This window comes from Coffea arabica, chromosome 11c, assembly GCF_036785885.1.
Source record: "Coffea arabica cultivar ET-39 chromosome 11c, Coffea Arabica ET-39 HiFi, whole genome shotgun sequence".
Classification (NCBI taxonomy): Eukaryota; Viridiplantae; Streptophyta; class Magnoliopsida; order Gentianales; family Rubiaceae; genus Coffea; species Coffea arabica.
Genome location: NC_092330.1, coordinates 22264685 through 22285805, shown reverse-complemented (window position 1 = coordinate 22285805; position 21121 = coordinate 22264685). Strand labels below are relative to the sequence as shown.

Sequence of the window (21121 nt, the reverse complement as noted above, 5' to 3'; positions counted from 1 at the left end):
GAAACATGTCGGGTGCGATCATACCAGCACTAATGCACCGGATCCCATCAGAACTCCGAAGTTAAGCGTGCTTGGGCGAGAGTAGTACTTGGATGGGTGACCCCCTGGGAAGTCCTCTTGTTGCACCCCTCCCTTTTTTGTTTCGAAATCCAAATTTCCCCTTCGTTCTTTATGCTGTAGTAATTTAGCTCCGTCGGAACGATTGCTTTATATTTTGCTTCTCATCGACGCATGAAGGCGGATCTGAAGGCGCGAGACAAGTCAGGAACGGTACGGCTGGATCGAAGCCCGGATCGTCGGTCAAAGTTGTCGGCGCAAATGTATAAGCGCAAGCGTGAAGGATCAATTTCAGGATAATTGAGAGTTGCGCGACGAGGGAAAAAAAAATGGTGCAAATCAACAAGAAAAAAATGTAAAAGTAAATAAAGAAGAGGATGAGAGGAAATTCATGAATTGACGCTTAGAATGAATTCGGGTCCAGAAAAGCCAAACTGCTTCACAGGACGTGACAGTTTAAAAGAATAAAGCGAAAGGAACATGGCGGGTGCGATCATACCAGCACTAATGCACCGGATCCCATCAGAACTTCGAAGTTAAGCGTGCTTGGGCGACAGTAGTACTAGGATGGGTGACCCTAGGCCGGTCAACGGGTCGGGTCTACACCCGGATCCGGATCGGATCCCTGAAATTTTTGCGGGTATGGGTAGGGATTTAATTCCGTTATCCGGATCCGGATCCATTTTTTCAAACAAAAAAACGGGTCGGATACGGAATATAGTATTCCGACCCGTATTAGACCCGGATCCGGATATAAATGATTTAATAATTTATAAAAAATATATATTATCAATATAATTTGATTAGGATGATGTATTTGAGTAAAATCAATTTGATTTATTTTCTTATTTGGTTTTTTCTTTGCATTAGCTAGAAATTTGTTTACAAATATATCTTTTTCTCTTTTTTGTTAGAAATTATAAATTTTGGCAAATTTGTTCGGGTAGACCCGACCCGGATCCGAGACTCGCCGGGTCCGGATCCGGAACACCGAATAAAAGACCCGTCGGGTAAACGGGTCGGATCCGGGTCCGGGTCCGGAATAATGAATTCCGGCCCGGACCCGGCCCGTTGACACCCCTAGGTGACCCCCTGGGAAATCCTCGTGTTGCACCCCTCCCTTTTTTGTTTCGAAATCCAAATTTCCCCTTCGTTCTTTATGCTGTAGTAATTTAGCTCCGTCGGAACGATTGCTTTATATTTTGCTTCTCATCGAAGCATGAAGGCGGATCTGAAGGCGCGAGACAAGTCAGGAACGGTACGGCTGGATCGAAGCCCGGATCGTCGGTCAAAGTTGTCGGCGCAAATGTATAAGCGCAAGCGTGAAGGATCAATTTCAGGATAATTGAGAGTTGCGCGACGAAGTAAAAAAAAATGGTGCAAATCAACAAGAAAAAAATGTAAAAGTAAATAAATAAAAGGATGAGGGGAAATTCTTGAATTGACGCTTAAAATGAATTCGGGTCCAGAAAAGCCACACTGCTTCACAGGACGGGGCAGTTTAAAAGAATAAAGCGAAAGGAACATGGCGGGTGCGATCATACCAGCACTAATGCACCGGATCCCATCAGAACTCCGAAGTTAAGCGTGCTTGGGCGAGAGTAGTACTAGGATGGGTGACCCCCTGGGAAGTCCTCGTGTTGCACCCCTCCCTTTTTTGTTTCGAAATCCAAATTTCCCCTTCGTTCTTTATGCTGTAGTAATTTAGCTCCGTCGGAACGATTGCTTTATATTTTGCTTCTCATCGAAGCATGAAGGCGGATCTGAAGGCGCGAGACAAGTCAGGAACGGTACGGCTGGATCGAAGCCCGGATCGTCGGTCAAAGTTTTCGGCGCAAATGTATAAGCGCAAGCGTGAAGGATCAATTTCAGGATAATTGAGAGTTGCGCGACGAGGGAAAAAAAAATGGTGCAAATCAACAAGAAAAAAATGTAAAAGTAAATAAAGAAGAGGATGAGAGGAAATTCATGAATTGACGCTTAGAATGAATTCGGGTCCAGAAAAGCCAAACTGCTTCACAGGACGTGACAGTTTAAAAGAATAAAGCGAAAGGAACATGGCGGGTGCGATCATACCAGCACTAATGCACCGGATCCCATCAGAACTTCGAAGTTAAGCGTGCTTGGGCGACAGTAGTACTAGGATGGGCGACCCTAGGCCGGTCAACGGGTCGGGTCTAGACCCGGATCCGGATCGGATCCCTGAAATTTTTGCGGGTATGGGTAGGGATTTAATTCCGTTATCCGGATCCGGATCCGTTTTTTCAAACAAAAAAACGGGTCGGATACGGAATATAGTATTCCGACCCGTATTAGACCCGGATCCGGATATAAATGATTTAATAATTTATAAAAAATATATATTATCAATATAATTTGATTAGGATGATGTATTTGAGTAAAATCAATTTGATTTATTTTCTTATTTGGTTTTTTCTTTGCATTAGCTAGAAATTTGTTTACAAATATATCTTTTTCTCTTTTTTGTTAGAAATTATAAATTTTGGCAAATTTGTTCGGGTAGACCCGACCCGGATCCGAGACTCGCCGGGTCCGGATCCGGAACCCCGAATAAAAGACCCGTCGGGTAAACGGGTCGGATCCGGGTCCGGGTCCGGAATAATGAATTCCGGCCCGGACCCGGCCCGTTGACACCCCTAGGTGACCCCCTGGGAAATCCTCGTGTTGCACCCCTCCCTTTTTTGTTTCGAAATCCAAATTTCCCCTTCGTTCTTTATGTTGTAGTAATTTAGCTCCGTCGGAACGATTGCTTTATATTTTGCTTCTCATCGAAGCATGAAGGCGGATCTGAAGGCGCGAGACAAGTCAGGAACGGTACGGCTGGATCGAAGCCCGGATCGTCGGTCAAAGTTGTCGGCGCAAATGTATAAGCGCAAGCGTGAAGGATCAATTTCAGGATAATTGAGAGTTGCGCGACGAGGGAAAAAAAAATGGTGCAAATCAACAAGAAAAAAATGTAAAAGTAAATAAATAAAAGGATGAGGGGAAATTCTTGAATTGACGCTTAAAATGAATTCGGGTCCAGAAAAGCCACACTGCTTCACAGGACGGGGCAGTTTAAAAGAATAAAGCGAAAGAAACATGTCGGGTGCGATCATACCAGCACTAATGCACCGGATCCCATCAGAACTCCGAAGTTAAGCGTGCTTGGGCGAGAGTAGTACTTGGATGGGTGACCCCCTGGGAAGTCCTCTTGTTGCACCCCTCCCTTTTTTGTTTCGAAATCCAAATTTCCCCTTCGTTCTTTATGCTGTAGTAATTTAGCTCCGTCGGAACGATTGCTTTATATTTTGCTTCTCATCGACGCATGAAGGCGGATCTGAAGGCGCGAGACAAGTCAGGAACGGTACGGCTGGATCGAAGCCCGGATCGTCGGTCAAAGTTGTCGGCGCAAATGTATAAGCGCAAGCGTGAAGGATCAATTTCAGGATAATTGAGAGTTGCGCGACGAGGGAAAAAAAAATGGTGCAAATCAACAAGAAAAAAATGTAAAAGTAAATAAAGAAGAGGATGAGAGGAAATTCATGAATTGACGCTTAGAATGAATTCGGGTCCAGAAAAGCCAAACTGCTTCACAGGACGTGACAGTTTAAAAGAATAAAGCGAAAGGAACATGGCGGGTGCGATCATACCAGCACTAATGCACCGGATCCCATCAGAACTTCGAAGTTAAGCGTGCTTGGGCGACAGTAGTACTAGGATGGGTGACCCTAGGCCGGTCAACGGGTCGGGTCTACACCCGGATCCGGATCGGATCCCTGAAATTTTTGCGGGTATGGGTAGGGATTTAATTCCGTTATCCGGATCCGGATCCATTTTTTCAAACAAAAAAACGGGTCGGATACGGAATATAGTATTCCGACCCGTATTAGACCCGGATCCGGATATAAATGATTTAATAATTTATAAAAAATATATATTATCAATATAATTTGATTAGGATGATGTATTTGAGTAAAATCAATTTGATTTATTTTCTTATTTGGTTTTTTCTTTGCATTAGCTAGAAATTTGTTTACAAATATATCTTTTTCTCTTTTTTGTTAGAAATTATAAATTTTGGCAAATTTGTTCGGGTAGACCCGACCCGGATCCGAGACTCGCCGGGTCCGGATCCGGAACACCGAATAAAAGACCCGTCGGGTAAACGGGTCGGATCCGGGTCCGGGTCCGGAATAATGAATTCCGGCCCGGACCCGGCCCGTTGACACCCCTAGGTGACCCCCTGGGAAATCCTCGTGTTGCACCCCTCCCTTTTTTGTTTCGAAATCCAAATTTCCCCTTCGTTCTTTATGCTGTAGTAATTTAGCTCCGTCGGAACGATTGCTTTATATTTTGCTTCTCATCGAAGCATGAAGGCGGATCTGAAGGCGCGAGACAAGTCAGGAACGGTACGGCTGGATCGAAGCCCGGATCGTCGGTCAAAGTTGTCGGCGCAAATGTATAAGCGCAAGCGTGAAGGATCAATTTCAGGATAATTGAGAGTTGCGCGACGAAGTAAAAAAAAATGGTGCAAATCAACAAGAAAAAAATGTAAAAGTAAATAAATAAAAGGATGAGGGGAAATTCTTGAATTGACGCTTAAAATGAATTCGGGTCCAGAAAAGCCACACTGCTTCACAGGACGGGGCAGTTTAAAAGAATAAAGCGAAAGGAACATGGCGGGTGCGATCATACCAGCACTAATGCACCGGATCCCATCAGAACTCCGAAGTTAAGCGTGCTTGGGCGAGAGTAGTACTAGGATGGGTGACCCCCTGGGAAGTCCTCGTGTTGCACCCCTCCCTTTTTTGTTTCGAAATCCAAATTTCCCCTTCGTTCTTTATGCTGTAGTAATTTAGCTCCGTCGGAACGATTGCTTTATATTTTGCTTCTCATCGAAGCATGAAGGCGGATCTGAAGGCGCGAGACAAGTCAGGAACGGTACGGCTGGATCGAAGCCCGGATCGTCGGTCAAAGTTTTCGGCGCAAATGTATAAGCGCAAGCGTGAAGGATCAATTTCAGGATAATTGAGAGTTGCGCGACGAGGGAAAAAAAAATGGTGCAAATCAACAAGAAAAAAATGTAAAAGTAAATAAAGAAGAGGATGAGAGGAAATTCATGAATTGACGCTTAGAATGAATTCGGGTCCAGAAAAGCCAAACTGCTTCACAGGACGTGACAGTTTAAAAGAATAAAGCGAAAGGAACATGGCGGGTGCGATCATACCAGCACTAATGCACCGGATCCCATCAGAACTTCGAAGTTAAGCGTGCTTGGGCGACAGTAGTACTAGGATGGGCGACCCTAGGCCGGTCAACGGGTCGGGTCTACACCCGGATCCGGATCGGATCCCTGAAATTTTTGCGGGTATGGGTAGGGATTTAATTCCGTTATCCGGATCCGGATCCGTTTTTTCAAACAAAAAAACGGGTCGGATACGGAATATAGTATTCCGACCCGTATTAGACCCGGATCCGGATATAAATGATTTAATAATTTATAAAAAATATATATTATCAATATAATTTGATTAGGATGATGTATTTGAGTAAAATCAATTTGATTTATTTTCTTATTTGGTTTTTTCTTTGCATTAGCTAGAAATTTGTTTACAAATATATCTTTTTCTCTTTTTTGTTAGAAATTATAAATTTTGGGAAATTTGTTCGGGTAGACCCGACCCGGATCCGAGACTCGCCGAGTCCGGATCCGAAACACCGAATAAAAGACCCGTCGGGTAAACGGGTCGGATCCGGGTCCGGGTCCGGAATAATGAATTCCGGCCCGGACCCGGCCCGTTGACACCCCTAGGTGACCCCCTGGGAAATCCTCGTGTTGCACCCCTCCCTTTTTTGTTTCGAAATCCAAATTTTCCCTTCGTTCTTTATGCTGTAGTAATTTAGCTCCGTCGGAACGATTGCTTTATATTTTGCTTCTCATCGAAACATGAAGGCGGATCTGAAGGCGCGAGACAAGTCAGGAACGGTACGGCTGGATCGAATCCCGGATCGTCGGTCAAAGTTGTCGGCGCAAATGTATAAGCGCAAGCGTGAAGGATCAATTTCAGGATAATTGAGAGTTGTGCGACGAGGGAAAAAAAAGGTGCAAAGCAACAAGAAAAAAATATAAAAGTAAATAAATAAAAGGATGTGAGGAAATTCATGAATTGACGCTTAGAATGAATTCGGGTCCAAAAAAGCCAAACTGCTTCACAGGACGTGGCAGTTTAAAAGAATAAAGCGAAAGGAACATGGCGGGTGCGATCATACCAGCACTAATGCACCGGATCCCATCAGAACTCCGAAGTTAAGCGTGCTTGGGCGAGAGTAGTACTAGGATGGGTGACCCCCTGGGAAGTCCTCGTGTTGCACCCCTCCCTTTTTTGTTTCGAAATCCAAATTTCCCCTTCGTTCTTTATGCTGTAGTAATTTAGCTCCGTCGGAACGATTGCTTTATATTTTGCTTCTCATCGAAGCATGAAGGCGGATCTGAAGGCGCGAGACAAGTCAGGAACGGTACGGCTGGATCGAAGCCCGGATCGTCGGTCAAAGTTGTCGGCGCAAATGTATAAGCGCAAGCGTGAAGGATCAATTTCAGGATAATTGAGACTTGTTCGACGAGGGAAAAAAAAGGTGCAAAGCAACAAGAAAAAAATATAAAAGTAAATAAATAAAAGGATGAGAGGAAATTCATGAATTGACGCTTAGAATGAATTCGGGTCCAGAAAAGCCAAACTGCTTCACAGGACGTGACAGTTTAAAAGAATAAAGCGAAAGGAACATGGCGGGTGCGATCATACCAGCACTAATGCACCGGATCCCATCAGAACTTCGAAGTTAAGCGTGCTTGGGCGACAGTAGTACTAGGATGGGCGACCCTAGGCCGGTCAACGGGTCGGGTCTACACCCGGATCCGGATCGGATCCCTGAAATTTTTGCGGGTATGGGTAGGGATTTAATTCCGTTATCCGGATCCGGATCCGTTTTTTCAAACAAAAAAACGGGTCGGATACGGAATATAGTATTCCGACCCGTATTAGACCCGGATCCGGATATAAATGATTTAATAATTTATAAAAAATATATATTATCAATATAATTTGATTAGGATGATGTATTTGAGTAAAATCAATTTGATTTATTTTCTTATTTGGTTTTTTCTTTGCATTAGCTAGAAATTTGTTTACAAATATATCTTTTTCTCTTTTTTGTTAGAAATTATAAATTTTGGCAAATTTGTTCGGGTAGACCCGACCCGGATCCGAGACTCGCCGGGTCCGGATCCGGAACACCGAATAAAAGACCCGTCGGGTAAACGGGTCGGATCCGGGTCCGGGTCCGGAATAATGAATTCCGGCCCGGACCCGGCCCGTTGACACCCCTAGGTGACCCCCTGGGAAATCCTCGTGTTGCACCCCTCCCTTTTTTGTTTCGAAATCCAAATTTCCCCTTCGTTCTTTATGCTGTAGTAATTTAGCTCCGTCGGAACGATTGCTTTATATTTTGCTTCTCATCGAAGCATGAAGGCGGATCTGAAGGCGCGAGACAAGTCAGGAACGGTACGGCTGGATCGAAGCCCGGATCATCGGTCAAAGTTGTCGGCGCAAATGTATAAGCGCAAGCGTGAAGGATCAATTTCAGGATAATTGAGAGTTGCGCGACGAGGGAAAAAAAATGGTGCAAATCAACAAGAAAAAAATGTAAAAGTAAATAAATAAAAGGATGAGAGGAAATTCATGAATTGACGCTTAGAATGAATTCGGGTCCAGAAAAGCCAAACTGCTTCACAGGACGTGGCAGTTTAAAAGAATAAAGCGAAAGGAACATGGCGGGTGCGATCATACCAACACTAATGCACCGGATCCCATCAGAACTCCGAAGTTAAGCGTGCTTGGGCGAGAGTAGTACTAGGATGGGTGACCCCCTGGGAAGTCCTCGTGTTGCACCCCTCCCTTTTTTGTTTCGAAATCCAAATTTCCCCTTCGTTCTTTATGCTGTAGTAATTTAGCTCCGTCGGAACGATTGCTTTATATTTTGCTTCTCATCGACGCATGAAGGCGGATCTGAAGGCGCGAGACAAGTCAGGAACGGTACGGCTGGATCGAAGCCCGGATCGTCGGTCAAAGTTGTCGGCGCAAATTTATAAGCGCAAGCGTGAAGGATCAATTTTCAGGATAATTGAGAGTTGTGCGACGAGGGAAAAAAAAGGTGCAAAGCAACAAGAAAAAAATGTAAAAGTAAATAAATAAAAGGATGAGAGGAAATTCATGAATTGACGCTTAGAATGAATTCGGGTCCAGAAAAGCCAAACTGCTTCACAGGACGTGACAGTTTAAAAGAATAAAGCGAAAGGAACGTGGCGGGTGCGATCATACCAGCACTAATGCACCGGATCCCATCAGAACTTCGAAGTTAAGCGTGCTTGGGCGACAGTAGTACTAGGATGGGTGACCCTAGGCCGGTCAACGGGTCGGGTCTACACCCGGATCCGGATCAGATCCCTGAAATTTTTACGGGTATGGGTAGGGATTTAATTCCGTTATCCGGATCCGGATCCGTTTTTTAAAACAAAAAAATGGGTCGGATACGGAATATAGTATTCCGACCCGTATTAGACCCTCATCCGGATATAAATGATTTAATAATTTATAAAAAATATATATTATCAATATAATTTGATTAGGATGATGTATTTGAGTAAAATCAATTTGATTTATTTTCTTATTTGGTTTTTTCTTTGCATTAGCTAGAAATTTGTTTACAAATATATCTTTTTCTCTTTTTTGTTAGAAATTATAAATTTTGGCAAATTTGTTCGGGTAGACCCGACCCGGATCCGAGACTCGCCGGGTCCGGATCCGGAACACAGAATAAAAGACCCGTCGGGTAAACGGGTCGGATCCGGGTCCGGGTCCGGAATAATGAATTCCGGCCCGGACCCGGCCCGTTGACACCCCTAGGTGACCCCCTGGGAAATCCTCGTGTTGCACCCCTCCCTTTTTTGTTTCGAAATCCAAATTTCCCCTTCGTTCTTTATGCTGTAGTAATTTAGCTCCGTCGGAACGATTGCTTTATATTTTGCTTCTCATCGAAGCATGAAGGCGGATCTGAAGGCGCGAGACAAGTCAGGAACGGTACGGCTGGATCGAAGCCCGGATCGTCGGTCAAAGTTGTCGGCGCAAATGTATAAGCGCAAGCGTGAAGGATCAATTTCAGGATAATTGAGAGTTGCGCGACGAGGGAAAAAAAAATGGTGCAAATCAACAAGAAAAAAATGTAAAAGTAAATAAATAAAAGGATGAGGAGAAATTCTTGAATTGACGATTAAAATGAATTCGAGTCCAGAAAAGCCACACTGCTTCACAGGACGGGGCAGTTTAAAAGAATAAAACGAAAGAAACATGTCGGGTGCGATCATACCAGCACTAATGCACCGGATCCCATCAGAACTCCGAAGTTAAGCGTGCTTGGGCGAGAGTAGTACTAGGATGGGTGACCCCCTGGGAAGTCCTCGTGTTGCACCCCTCCCTTTTTTGTTTCGAAATCCAAATTTCCCCTTCGTTCTTTATGCTGTAGTAATTTAGCTCCGTCGGAACGATTGCTTTATATTTTGCTTCTCATCGAAGCATGAAGGCGGATCTGAAGGCGCGAGACAAGTCAGGAACGGTACGGCTGGATCGAAGCCCGGATCGTCGGTCAAAGTTTTCGGCGCAAATGTATAAGCGCAAGCGTTAAGGATCAATTTCAGGATAATTGAGAGTTGCGCGACGAGGGAAAAAAAAATGGTGCAAATCAACAAGAAAAAAATGTAAAAGTAAATAAAGAAGAGGATGAGAGGAAATTCATGAATTGACGCTTAGAATGAATTCGGGTCCAGAAAAGCCAAACTGCTTCACAGGACGTGACAGTTTAAAAGAATAAAGCGAAAGGAACATGGCGGGTGCGATCATACCAGCACTAATGCACCGGATCCCATCAGAACTTCGAAGTTAAGCGTGCTTGGGCGACAGTAGTACTAGGATGGGCGACCCTAGGCCGGTCAACGGGTCGGGTCTACACCCGGATCCGGATCGGATCCCTGAAATTTTTGCGGGTATGCGTAGGGATTTAATTCCGTTATCCGGATCCGGATCCATTTTTTCAAACAAAAAAACGGGTCGGATACGGAATATAGTATTCCGACCCGTATTAGACCCGGATCCGGATATAAATGATTTAATAATTTATAAAAAATATATATTATCAATATAATTTGATTAGGATGATGTATTTGAGTAAAATCAATTTGATTTATTTTCTTATTTGGTTTTTTCTTTGCATTAGCTAGAAATTTGTTTACAAATATATCTTTTTCTCTTTTTTGTTAGAAATTATAAATTTTGGGAAATTTGTTCGGGTAGACCCGACCCGGATCCGAGAATCGCCGGGTCCGGATCCGGAACACCGAATAAAAGACCCGTCGGGTAAACGGGTCGGATCCGGGTCCGGGTCCGGAATAATGAATTCCGGCCCGGACCCGGCCCGTTGACACCCCTAGGTGACCCCCTGGGAAATCCTCGTGTTGCACCCCTCCCTTTTTTGTTTCGAAATCCAAATTTTCCCTTCGTTCTTTATGCTGTAGTAATTTAGCTCCGTCGGAACGATTGCTTTATATTTTGCTTCTCATCGAAGCATGAAGGCGGATCTGAAGGCGCGAGACAAGTCAGGAACGGTACGGCTGGATCGAAGCCCGGATCGTCGGTCAAAGTTGTCGGCGCAAATGTATAAGCGCAAGCGTGAAGGATCAATTTCAGGATAATTGAGAGTTGTGCGACGAGGGAAAAAAAAGGTGCAAAGCAACAAGAAAAAAATATAAAAGTAAGTAAATAAAAGGATGTGAGGAAATTCATGAATTGACGCTTAGAATGAATTCGGGTCCAGAAAAGCCAAACTGCTTCACAGGACGTGGCAGTTTAAAAGAATAAAGCGAAAGGAACATGGCGGGTGCGATCATACCAGCACTAATGCACCGGATCCCATCAGAACTTCGAAGTTAAGCGTGCTTGGGCGACAGTAGTACTAGGATGGGCGACCCTAGGCCGGTCAACGGGTCGGGTCTACACCCGGATCCGGATCGGATCCCTGAAATTTTTGCAGGTATGCGTAGGGATTTAATTCCGTTATCCGGATCCGGATCCGTTTTTTCAAACAAAAAAACGGGTCGGATACGGAATATAGTATTCCGACCCGTATTAGACCCGGATCCGGATATAAATGATTTAATAATTTATAAAAAATATATATTATCAATATAATTTGATTAGGATGATGTATTTGAGTAAAATCAATTTGATTTATTTTCTTATTTGGTTTTTTCTTTGCATTAGCTAGAAATTTGTTTACAAATATATCTTTTTCTCTTTTTTGTTAGAAATTATAAATTTTGGCAAATTTGTTCGGGTAGACCCGACCCGGATCCGAGACTCGCCGGGTCCGGATCCGGAACACAGAATAAAAGACCCGTCGGGTAAACGGGTCGGATCCGGGTCCGGGTCCGGAATAATGAATTCCGGCCCGGACCCGGCCCGTTGACACCCCTAGGTGACCCCCTGGGAAATCCTCGTGTTGCACCCCTCCCTTTTTTGTTTCGAAATCCAAATTTCCCCTTCGTTCTTTATGCTGTAGTAATTTAGCTCCGTCGGAACGATTGCTTTATATTTTGCTTCTCATCGAAGCATGAAGGCGGATCTGAAGGCGCGAGACAAGTCAGGAACGGTACGGCTGGATCGAAGCCCGGATCGTCGGTCAAAGTTGTCGGCGCAAATGTATAAGCGCAAGCGTGAAGGATCAATTTCAGGATAATTGAGAGTTGTGCGACGAGGGAAAAAAAAGGTGCAAAGCAACAAGAAAAAAATATAAAAGTAAGTAAATAAAAGGATGTGAGGAAATTCATGAATTGACGCTTAGAATGAATTCGGGTCCAGAAAAGCCAAACTGCTTCACAGGACGTGGCAGTTTAAAAGAATAAAGCGAAAGGAACATGGCGGGTGCGATCATACCAGCACTAATGCACCGGATCCCATCAGAACTTCGAAGTTAAGCGTGCTTGGGCGACAGTAGTACTAGGATGGGCGACCCTAGGCCGGTCAACGGGTCGGGTCTACACCCGGATCCGGATCGGATCCCTGAAATTTTTGCAGGTATGCGTAGGGATTTAATTCCGTTATCCGGATCCGGATCCGTTTTTTCAAACAAAAAAACGGGTCGGATACGGAATATAGTATTCCGACCCGTATTAGACCCGGATCCGGATATAAATGATTTAATAATTTATAAAAAATATATATTATCAATATAATTTGATTAGGATGATGTATTTGAGTAAAATCAATTTGATTTATTTTCTTATTTGGTTTTTTCTTTGCATTAGCTAGAAATTTGTTTACAAATATATCTTTTTCTCTTTTTTGTTAGAAATTATAAATTTTGGGAAATTTGTTCGGGTAGACCCGACCCGGATCCGAGACTCGCCGGGTCCGGATCCGGAACACCGAATAAAAGACCCGTCGGGTAAACGGGTCGGATCCGGGTCCGGGTCCGGAATAATGAATTCCGGCCCGGACCCGGCCCGTTGACACCCCTAGGTGACCCCCTGGGAAATCCTCGTGTTGCACCCCTCCCTTTTTTGTTTCGAAATCCAAATTTCCCCTTCGTTCTTTATGCTATAGTAATTTAGCTCCGTCGGAACGATTGCTTTATATTTTGTTTCTCATCGAAGCATGAAGGCGGATCTGAAGGCGCGAGACAAGTCAGGAACGGTACGGCTGGATCGAAGCCCGGATCGTCGGTCAAAGTTGTCGGCGCAAATGTATAAGCGCAAGCGTGAAGGATCAATTTCAGGATAATTGAGAGTTGCGCGACGAGGGAAAAAAAATGGTGCAAATCAACAAGAAAAAAATGTAAAAGTAAATAAATAAAAGGATGAGAGGAAATTCATGAATTGACGCTTAGAATGAATTCGGGTCCAGAAAAGCCAAACTGCTTCACAGGACGTGGCAGTTTAAAAGAATAAAGCGAAAGGAACATGGCGGGTGCGATCATACCAGCACTAATGCACCGGATCCCATCAGAACTCCGAAGTTAAGCGTGCTTGGGCGAGAGTAGTACTAGGATGGGTGACCCCCTGGGAAGTCCTCGTGTTGCACCCCTCCCTTTTTTGTTTCGAAATCCAAATTTCCCCTTCGTTCTTTATGCTGTTGTAATTTAGCTCCGTCGGAACGATTGCTTTATATTTTGCTTCTCATCGACGCATGAAGGCGGATCTGAAGGCGCGAGACAAGTCAGGAACGGTACGGCTGGATCGAAGCCCGGATCGTCGGTCAAAGTTGTCGGCGCAAATTTATAAGCGCAAGCGTGAAGGATCAATTTCAGGATAATTGAGAGTTGTGCGACGAGGGAAAAAAAAGGTGCAAAGCAACAAGAAAAAAATATAAAAGTAAATAAATAAAAGGATGAGAGGAAATTCATGAATTGACGCTTAGAATGAATTCGGGTCCAGAAAAGCCAAACTGCTTCACAGGACGTGGCAGTTTAAAAGAATAAAGCGAAAGGAACATGGCGGGTGCGATCATACCAGCACTAATGCACCGGATCCCATCAGAACTCCGAAGTTAAGCGTGCTTGGGCGACAGTAGTACTAGGATGGGTGACCCTAGGCCTGTCAACGGGTCGGGTCTACACCCGGATCCGGATCGGATCCCTGAAATTTTTGCGGGTATGGGTAGGGATTTAATTCCGTTATCCGTATCCGGATCCGTTTTTTCAAACAAAAAAACGGGTCGGATACGGAATATAGTATTCCGACCCGTATTAGACCCTCATCCGGATATAAATGATTTAATAATTTATAAAAAATATATATTATCAATATAATTTGATTAGGATGATGTATTTGAGTAAAATCAATTTGATTTATTTTCTTATTTGGTTTTTTCTTTGCATTAGCTAGAAATTTGTTTACAAATATATCTTTTTCTCTTTTTTGTTAGAAATTATAAATTTTGGCAAATTTGTTCGGGTAGACCCGACCCGGATCCGAGACTCGCCGGGTCCGGATCCGGAACACAGAATAAAAGACCCGTCGGGTAAACGGGTCGGATCCGGGTCCGGGTCCGGAATAATGAATTCCGGCCCGGACCCGGCCCGTTGACACCCCTAGGTGACCCCCTGGGAAATCCTCGTGTTGCACCCCTCCCTTTTTTGTTTCGAAATCCAAATTTCCCCTTCGTTCTTTATGCTGTAGTAATTTAGCTCCGTCGGAACGATTGCTTTATATTTTGCTTCTCATCGAAGCATGAAGGCGGATCTGAAGGCGCGAGACAAGTCAGGAACGGTACGGCTGGATCGAAGCCCGGATCGTCGGTCAAAGTTGTCGGCGCAAATGTATAAGCGCAAGCGTGAAGGATCAATTTCAGGATAATTGAGAGTTGCGCGACGAGGGAAAAAAAAATGGTGCAAATCAACAAGAAAAAAATGTAAAAGTAAATAAATAAAAGGATGAGGAGAAATTCTTGAATTGACGATTAAAATGAATTCGGGTCCAGAAAAGCCACACTGCTTCACAGGACGGGGCAGTTTAAAAGAATAAAGCGAAAGAAACATGTCGGGTGCGATCATACCAGCACTAATGCACCGGATCCCATCAGAACTCCGAAGTTAAGCGTGCTTGGGCGAGAGTAGTACTAGGATGGGTGACCCCCTGGGAAGTCCTCGTGTTGCACCCCTCCCTTTTTTGTTTCGAAATCCAAATTTCCCCTTCGTTCTTTATGCTGTAGTAATTTAGCTCCGTCGGAACGATTGCTTTATATTTTGCTTCTCATCGAAGCATGAAGGCGGATCTGAAGGCGCGAGACAAGTCAGGAACGGTACGGCTGGATCGAAGCCCGGATCGTCGGTCAAAGTTTTCGGCGCAAATGTATAAGCGCAAGCGTGAAGGATCAATTTCAGGATAATTGAGAGTTGCGCGACGAGGGAAAAAAAAATGGTGCAAATCAACAAGAAAAAAATGTAAAAGTAAATAAAGAAGAGGATGAGAGGAAATTCATGAATTGACGCTTAGAATGAATTCGGGTCCAGAAAAGCCAAACTGCTTCACAGGACGTGACAGTTTAAAAGAATAAAGCGAAAGGAACATGGCGGGTGCGATCATACCAGCACTAATGCACCGGATCCCATCAGAACTTCGAAGTTAAGCGTGCTTGGGCGACAGTAGTACTAGGATGGGCGACCCTAGGCCGGTCAACGGGTCGGGTCTACACCCGGATCCGGATCGGATCCCTGAAATTTTTGCGGGTATGGGTAGGGATTTAATTCCGTTATCCGGATCCGGATCCGTTTTTTCAAACAAAAAAACGGGTCGGATACGGAATATAGTATTCCGACCCGTATTAGACCCGGATCCGGATATAAATGATTTAATAATTTATAAAAAATATATATTATCAATATAATTTGATTAGGATGATGTATTTGAGTAAAATCAATTTGATTTATTTTCTTATTTGGTTTTTTCTTTGCATTAGCTAGAAATTTGTTTACAAATATATCTTTTTCTCTTTTTTGTTAGAAATTATAAATTTTGGGAAATTTGTTCGGGTAGACCCGACCCGGATCCGAGACTCGCCGAGTCCGGATCCGAAACACCGAATAAAAGACCCGTCGGGTAAACGGGTCGGATCCGGGTCCGGGTCCGGAATAATGAATTCCGGCCCGGACCCGGCCCGTTGACACCCCTAGGTGACCCCCTGGGAAATCCTCGTGTTGCACCCCTCCCTTTTTTGTTTCGAAATCCAAATTTTCCCTTCGTTCTTTATGCTGTAGTAATTTAGCTCCGTCGGAACGATTGCTTTATATTTTGCTTCTCATCGAAGCATGAAGGCGGATCTGAAGGCGCGAGACAAGTCAGGAACGGTACGGCTGGATCGAAGCCCGGATCGTCGGTCAAAGTTGTCGGCGCAAATGTATAAGCGCAAGCGTGAAGGATCAATTTCAGGATAATTGAGAGTTGTGCGACGAGGGAAAAAAAAGGTGCAAAGCAACAAGAAAAAAATATAAAAGTAAGTAAATAAAAGGATGTGAGGAAATTCATGAATTGACGCTTAGAATGAATTCGGGTCCAGAAAAGCCAAACTGCTTCACAGGACGTGGCAGTTTAAAAGAATAAAGCGAAAGGAACATGGCGGGTGCGATCATACCAGCACTAATGCACCGGATCCCATCAGAACTTCGAAGTTAAGCGTGCTTGGGCGACAGTAGTACTAGGATGGGCGACCCTAGGCCGGTCAACGGGTCGGGTCTACACCCGGATCCGGATCGGATCCCTGAAATTTTTGCAGGTATGCGTAGGGATTTAATTCCGTTATCCGGATCCGGATCCGTTTTTTCAAACAAAAAAACGGGTCGGATACGGAATATAGTATTCCGACCCGTATTAGACCCGGATCCGGATATAAATGATTTAATAATTTATAAAAAATATATATTATCAATATAATTTGATTAGGATGATGTATTTGAGTAAAATCAATTTGATTTATTTTCTTATTTGGTTTTTTCTTTGCATTAGCTAGAAATTTGTTTACAAATATATCTTTTTCTCTTTTTTGTTAGAAATTATAAATTTTGGGAAATTTGTTCGGGTAGACCCGACCCGGATCCGAGACTCGCCGGGTCCGGATCCGGAACACCGAATAAAAGACCCGTCGGGTAAACGGGTCGGATCCGGGTCCGGGTCCGGAATAATGAATTCCGGCCCGGACCCGGCCCGTTGACACCCCTAGGTGACCCCCTGGGAAATCCTCGTGTTGCACCCCTCCCTTTTTTGTTTCGAAATCCAAATTTCCCCTTCGTTCTTTATGCTATAGTAATTTAGCTCCGTCGGAACGATTGCTTTATATTTTGCTTCTCATCGAAGCATGAAGGCGGATCTGAAGGCGCGAGACAAGTCAGGAACGGTACGGCTGGATCGAAGCCCGGATCGTCGGTCAAAGTTGTCGGCGCAAATGTATAAGCGCAAGCGTGAAGGATCAATTTCAGGATAATTGAGAGTTGCGCGACGAGGGAAAAAAATGGTGCAAATCAACAAGAAAAAAATGTAAAAGTAAATAAATAAAAGGATGAGAGGAAATTCATGAATTGACGCTTAGAATGAATTCGGGTCCAGAAAAGCCAAACTGCTTCACAGGACGTGGCAGTTTAAAAGAATAAAGCGAAAGGAACATGGCGGGTGCGATCATACCAGCACTAATGCACCGGATCCCATCAGAACTCCGAAGTTAAGCGTGCTTGGGCGAGAGTAGTACTAGGATGGGTGACCCCCTGGGAAGTCCTCGTGTTGCACCCCTCCCTTTTTTGTTTCGAAATCCAAATTTCCCCTTCGTTCTTTATGCTGTTGTAATTTAGCTCCGTCGGAACGATTGCTTTATATTTTGCTTCTCATCGACGCATGAAGGCGGATCTGAAGGCGCGAGACAAGTCAGGAACGGTACGGCTGGATCGAAGCCCGGATCGTCGGTCAAAGTTGTCGGCGCAAATTTATAAGCGCAAGCGTGAAGGATCAATTTCAGGATAATTGAGAGTTGTGCGACGAGGGAAAAAAAAGGTGCAAAGCAACAAGAAAAAAATATAAAAGTAAATAAATAAAAGGATGAGAGGAAATTCATGAATTGACGCTTAGAATGAATTCGGGTCCAGAAAAGCCAAACTGCTTCACAGGACGTGGCAGTTTAAAAGAATAAAGCGAAAGGAACATGGCGGGTGCGATCATACCAGCACTAATGCACCGGATCCCATCAGAACTCCGAAGTTAAGCGTGCTTGGGCGACAGTAGTACTAGGATGGGTGACCCTAGGCCTGTCAACGGGTCGGGTCTAGACCCGGATCCGGATCGGATCCCTGAAATTTTTGCGGGTATGGGTAGGGATTTAATTCCGTTATCCGTATCCGGATCCGTTTTTTCAAACAAAAAAACGGGTCGGATACGGAATATAGTATTCCGACCCGTATTAGACCCTCATCCGGATATAAATGATTTAATAATTTATAAAAAATATATATTATCAATATAATTTGATTAGGATGATGTATTTGAGTAAAATCAATTTGATTTATTTTCTTATTTGGTTTTTTCTTTGCATTAGCTAGAAATTTGTTTACAAATATATCTTTTTCTCTTTTTTGTTAGAAATTATAAATTTTGGCAAATTTGTTCGGGTAGACCCGACCCGGATCCGAGACTCGCCGGGTCCGGATCCGGAACACAGAATAAAAGACCCGTCGGGTAAACGGGTCGGATCCGGGTCCGGGTCCGGAATAATGAATTCCGGCCCGGACCCGGCCCGTTGACACCCCTAGGTGACCCCCTGGGAAATCCTCGTGTTGCACCCCTCCCTTTTTTGTTTCGAAATCCAAATTTCCCCTTCGTTCTTTATGCTGTAGTAATTTAGCTCCGTCGGAACGATTGCTTTATATTTTGCTTCTCATCGAAGCATGAAGGCGGATCTGAAGGCGCGAGACAAGTCAGGAACGGTACGGCTGGATCGAAGCCCGGATCGTCGGTCAAAGTTGTCGGCGCAAATGTATAAGCGCAAGCGTGAAGGATCAATTTCAGGATAATTGAGAGTTGCGCGACGAGGGAAAAAAAAATGGTGCAAATCAACAAGAAAAAAATGTAAAAGTAAATAAATAAAAGGATGAGGAGAAATTCTTGAATTGACGATTAAAATGAATTCGGGTCCAGAAAAGCCACACTGCTTCACAGGACGGGGCAGTTTAAAAGAATAAAGCGAAAGAAACATGTCGGGTGCGATCATACCAGCACTAATGCACCGGATCCCATCAGAACTCCGAAGTTAAGCGTGCTTGGGCGAGAGTAGTACTAGGATGGGTGACCCCCTGGGAAGTCCTCGTGTTGCACCCCTCCCTTTTTTGTTTCGAAATCCAAATTTCCCCTTCGTTCTTTATGCTGTAGTAATTTAGCTCCGTCGGAACGATTGCTTTATATTTTGCTTCTCATCGAAGCATGAAGGCGGATCTGAAGGCGCGAGACAAGTCAGGAACGGTACGGCTGGATCGAAGCCCGGATCGTCGGTCAAAGTTTTCGGCGCAAATGTATAAGCGCAAGCGTGAAGGATCAATTTCAGGATAATTGAGAGTTGCGCGACGAGGGAAAAAAAAATGGTGCAAATCAACAAGAAAAAAATGTAAAAGTAAATAAAGAAGAGGATGAGAGGAAATTCATGAATTGACGCTTAGAATGAATTCGGGTCCAGAAAAGCCAAACTGCTTCACAGGACGTGACAGTTTAAAAGAATAAAGCGAAAGGAACATGGCGGGTGCGATCATACCAGCACTAATGCACCGGATCCCATCAGAACTTCGAAGTTAAGCGTGCTTGGGCGACAGTAGTACTAGGATGGGCGACCCTAGGCCGGTCAACGGGTCGGGTCTACACCCGGATCCGGATCGGATCCCTGAAATTTTTGCGGGTATGGGTAGGGATTTAATTCCGTTATCCGGATCCGGATCCGTTTTTTCAAACAAAAAAACGGGTCGGATACGGAATATAGTATTCCGACCCGTATTAGACCCGGATCCGGATATAAATGATTTAATAATTTATAAAAAATATATATTATCAATATAATTTGATTAGGATGATGTATTTGAGTAAAATCAATTTGATTTATTTTCTTATTTGGTTTTTTCTTTGCATTAGCTAGAAATTTGTTTACAAATATATCTTTTTCTCTTTTTTGTTAGAAATTATAAATTTTGGGAAATTTGTTCGGGTAGACCCGACCCGGATCCGAGACTCGCCGAGTCCGGATCCGAAACACCGAATAAAAGACCCGTCGGGTAAACGGGTCGGATCCGGGTCCGGGTCCGGAATAATGAATTCCGGCCCGGACCCGGCCCGTTGACACCCCTAGGTGACCCCCTGGGAAATCCTCGTGTTGCACCCCTCCCTTTTTTGTTTCGAAATCCAAATTTTCCCTTCGTTCTTTATGCTGTAGTAATTTAGCTCCGTCGGAACGATTGCTTTATATTTTGCTTCTCATCGAAGCATGAAGGCGGATCTGAAGGCGCGAGACAAGTCAGGAACGGTACGGCTGGATCGAAGCCCGGATCGTCGGTCAAAGTTGTCGGCGCAAATGTATAAGCGCAAGCGTGAAGGATCAATTTCAGGATAATTGAGAGTTGTGCGACGAGGGAAAAAAAAGGTGCAAAGCAACAAGAAAAAAATATAAAAGTAAGTAAATAAAAGGATGTGAGGAAATTCATGAATTGACGCTTAGAATGAATTCGGGTCCAGAAAAGCCAAACTGCTTCACAGGACGTGGCAGTTTAAAAGAATAAAGCGAAAGGAACATGGCGGGTGCGATCATACCAGCACTAATGCACCGGATCCCATCAGAACTTCGAAGTTAAGCGTGCTTGGGCGACAGTAGTACTAGGATGGGCGACCCTAGGCCGGTCAACGGGTCGGGTCTACACCCGGATCCGGATCGGATCCCTGAAATTTTTGCAGGTATGCGTAGGGATTTAATTCCGTTATCCGGATCCGGATCCGTTTTTTCAAACAAAAAAACGGGTCGGATACGGAATATAGTATTCCGACCCGTATTAGACCCGGATCCGGATATAAATGATTTAATAATTTATAAAAAATATATATTATCAATATAATTTGATTAGGATGATGTATTTGAGTAAAATCAATTTGATTTATTTTCTTATTTGGTTTTTTCTTTGCATTAGCTAGAAATTTGTTTACAAATATATCTTTTTCTCTTTTTTGTTAGAAATTATAAATTTTGGGAAATTTGTTCGGGTAGACCCGACCCGGATCCGAGACTCGCCGGGTCCGGATCCGGAACACCGAATAAAAGACCCGTCGGGTAAACGGGTCGGATCCGGGTCCGGGTCCGGAATAATGAATTCCGGCCCGGACCCGGCCCGTTGACACCCCTAGGTGACCCCCTGGGAAATCCTCGTGTTGCACCCCTCCCTTTTTTGTTTCGAA

At 44.2% G+C, this 21121-nt stretch overlaps 11 non-coding genes and 15 pseudogenes across 11 annotated transcripts; all 26 read left to right on the top strand.

Moving 5' to 3' along the window:
• Positions 1 to 10: 10 nt before the first annotated feature.
• On the top strand, positions 11 to 129 carry LOC140017975 (5S ribosomal RNA). The gene has a single exon (XR_011824280.1). It is a non-coding gene; the product is annotated as a 5S ribosomal RNA (ribosomal RNA).
• A 413-nt stretch (positions 130 to 542) lies between these two features.
• Positions 543 to 660, top strand: LOC140019691 (5S ribosomal RNA; annotated as a pseudogene).
• A 927-nt stretch (positions 661 to 1587) lies between these two features.
• Positions 1588 to 1706, top strand: LOC140020918 (5S ribosomal RNA). Its single transcript, XR_011824888.1, has one exon. It is a non-coding gene; the product is annotated as a 5S ribosomal RNA (ribosomal RNA).
• A 413-nt stretch (positions 1707 to 2119) lies between these two features.
• Positions 2120 to 2237, top strand: LOC140020369 (5S ribosomal RNA; annotated as a pseudogene).
• A 927-nt stretch (positions 2238 to 3164) lies between these two features.
• On the top strand, positions 3165 to 3283 carry LOC140017974 (5S ribosomal RNA). The gene has a single exon (XR_011824279.1). It is a non-coding gene; the product is annotated as a 5S ribosomal RNA (ribosomal RNA).
• A 413-nt stretch (positions 3284 to 3696) lies between these two features.
• On the top strand, positions 3697 to 3814 carry LOC140019690 (5S ribosomal RNA; annotated as a pseudogene).
• A 927-nt stretch (positions 3815 to 4741) lies between these two features.
• Positions 4742 to 4860, top strand: LOC140020917 (5S ribosomal RNA). Its single transcript, XR_011824887.1, has one exon. It is a non-coding gene; the product is annotated as a 5S ribosomal RNA (ribosomal RNA).
• Positions 4861 to 5273: 413 nt separating this feature from the next.
• LOC140020368 (5S ribosomal RNA) lies at positions 5274 to 5391 on the top strand (annotated as a pseudogene).
• A 925-nt stretch (positions 5392 to 6316) lies between these two features.
• Positions 6317 to 6435, top strand: LOC140020916 (5S ribosomal RNA). The gene has a single exon (XR_011824886.1). It is a non-coding gene; the product is annotated as a 5S ribosomal RNA (ribosomal RNA).
• Positions 6436 to 6846: 411 nt separating this feature from the next.
• LOC140020367 (5S ribosomal RNA) lies at positions 6847 to 6964 on the top strand (annotated as a pseudogene).
• A 926-nt stretch (positions 6965 to 7890) lies between these two features.
• On the top strand, positions 7891 to 8009 carry LOC140017831 (5S ribosomal RNA). The gene has a single exon (XR_011824137.1). It is a non-coding gene; the product is annotated as a 5S ribosomal RNA (ribosomal RNA).
• Positions 8010 to 8421: 412 nt separating this feature from the next.
• Positions 8422 to 8539, top strand: LOC140019689 (5S ribosomal RNA; annotated as a pseudogene).
• A 927-nt stretch (positions 8540 to 9466) lies between these two features.
• LOC140020915 (5S ribosomal RNA) lies at positions 9467 to 9585 on the top strand. Its single transcript, XR_011824885.1, has one exon. It is a non-coding gene; the product is annotated as a 5S ribosomal RNA (ribosomal RNA).
• A 413-nt stretch (positions 9586 to 9998) lies between these two features.
• LOC140020365 (5S ribosomal RNA) lies at positions 9999 to 10116 on the top strand (annotated as a pseudogene).
• A 925-nt stretch (positions 10117 to 11041) lies between these two features.
• On the top strand, positions 11042 to 11159 carry LOC140020364 (5S ribosomal RNA; annotated as a pseudogene).
• A 925-nt stretch (positions 11160 to 12084) lies between these two features.
• On the top strand, positions 12085 to 12202 carry LOC140020363 (5S ribosomal RNA; annotated as a pseudogene).
• Positions 12203 to 13128: 926 nt separating this feature from the next.
• Positions 13129 to 13247, top strand: LOC140020914 (5S ribosomal RNA). The gene has a single exon (XR_011824884.1). It is a non-coding gene; the product is annotated as a 5S ribosomal RNA (ribosomal RNA).
• A 411-nt stretch (positions 13248 to 13658) lies between these two features.
• LOC140018501 (5S ribosomal RNA) lies at positions 13659 to 13782 on the top strand (annotated as a pseudogene).
• Positions 13783 to 14703: 921 nt separating this feature from the next.
• Positions 14704 to 14822, top strand: LOC140020913 (5S ribosomal RNA). The gene has a single exon (XR_011824883.1). It is a non-coding gene; the product is annotated as a 5S ribosomal RNA (ribosomal RNA).
• Positions 14823 to 15235: 413 nt separating this feature from the next.
• Positions 15236 to 15353, top strand: LOC140020362 (5S ribosomal RNA; annotated as a pseudogene).
• A 925-nt stretch (positions 15354 to 16278) lies between these two features.
• LOC140020360 (5S ribosomal RNA) lies at positions 16279 to 16396 on the top strand (annotated as a pseudogene).
• A 925-nt stretch (positions 16397 to 17321) lies between these two features.
• LOC140020912 (5S ribosomal RNA) lies at positions 17322 to 17440 on the top strand. Its single transcript, XR_011824882.1, has one exon. It is a non-coding gene; the product is annotated as a 5S ribosomal RNA (ribosomal RNA).
• A 411-nt stretch (positions 17441 to 17851) lies between these two features.
• On the top strand, positions 17852 to 17969 carry LOC140018900 (5S ribosomal RNA; annotated as a pseudogene).
• Positions 17970 to 18896: 927 nt separating this feature from the next.
• LOC140020911 (5S ribosomal RNA) lies at positions 18897 to 19015 on the top strand. The gene has a single exon (XR_011824881.1). It is a non-coding gene; the product is annotated as a 5S ribosomal RNA (ribosomal RNA).
• Positions 19016 to 19428: 413 nt separating this feature from the next.
• LOC140020359 (5S ribosomal RNA) lies at positions 19429 to 19546 on the top strand (annotated as a pseudogene).
• A 925-nt stretch (positions 19547 to 20471) lies between these two features.
• On the top strand, positions 20472 to 20589 carry LOC140020358 (5S ribosomal RNA; annotated as a pseudogene).
• Positions 20590 to 21121: the final 532 nt, after the last annotated feature.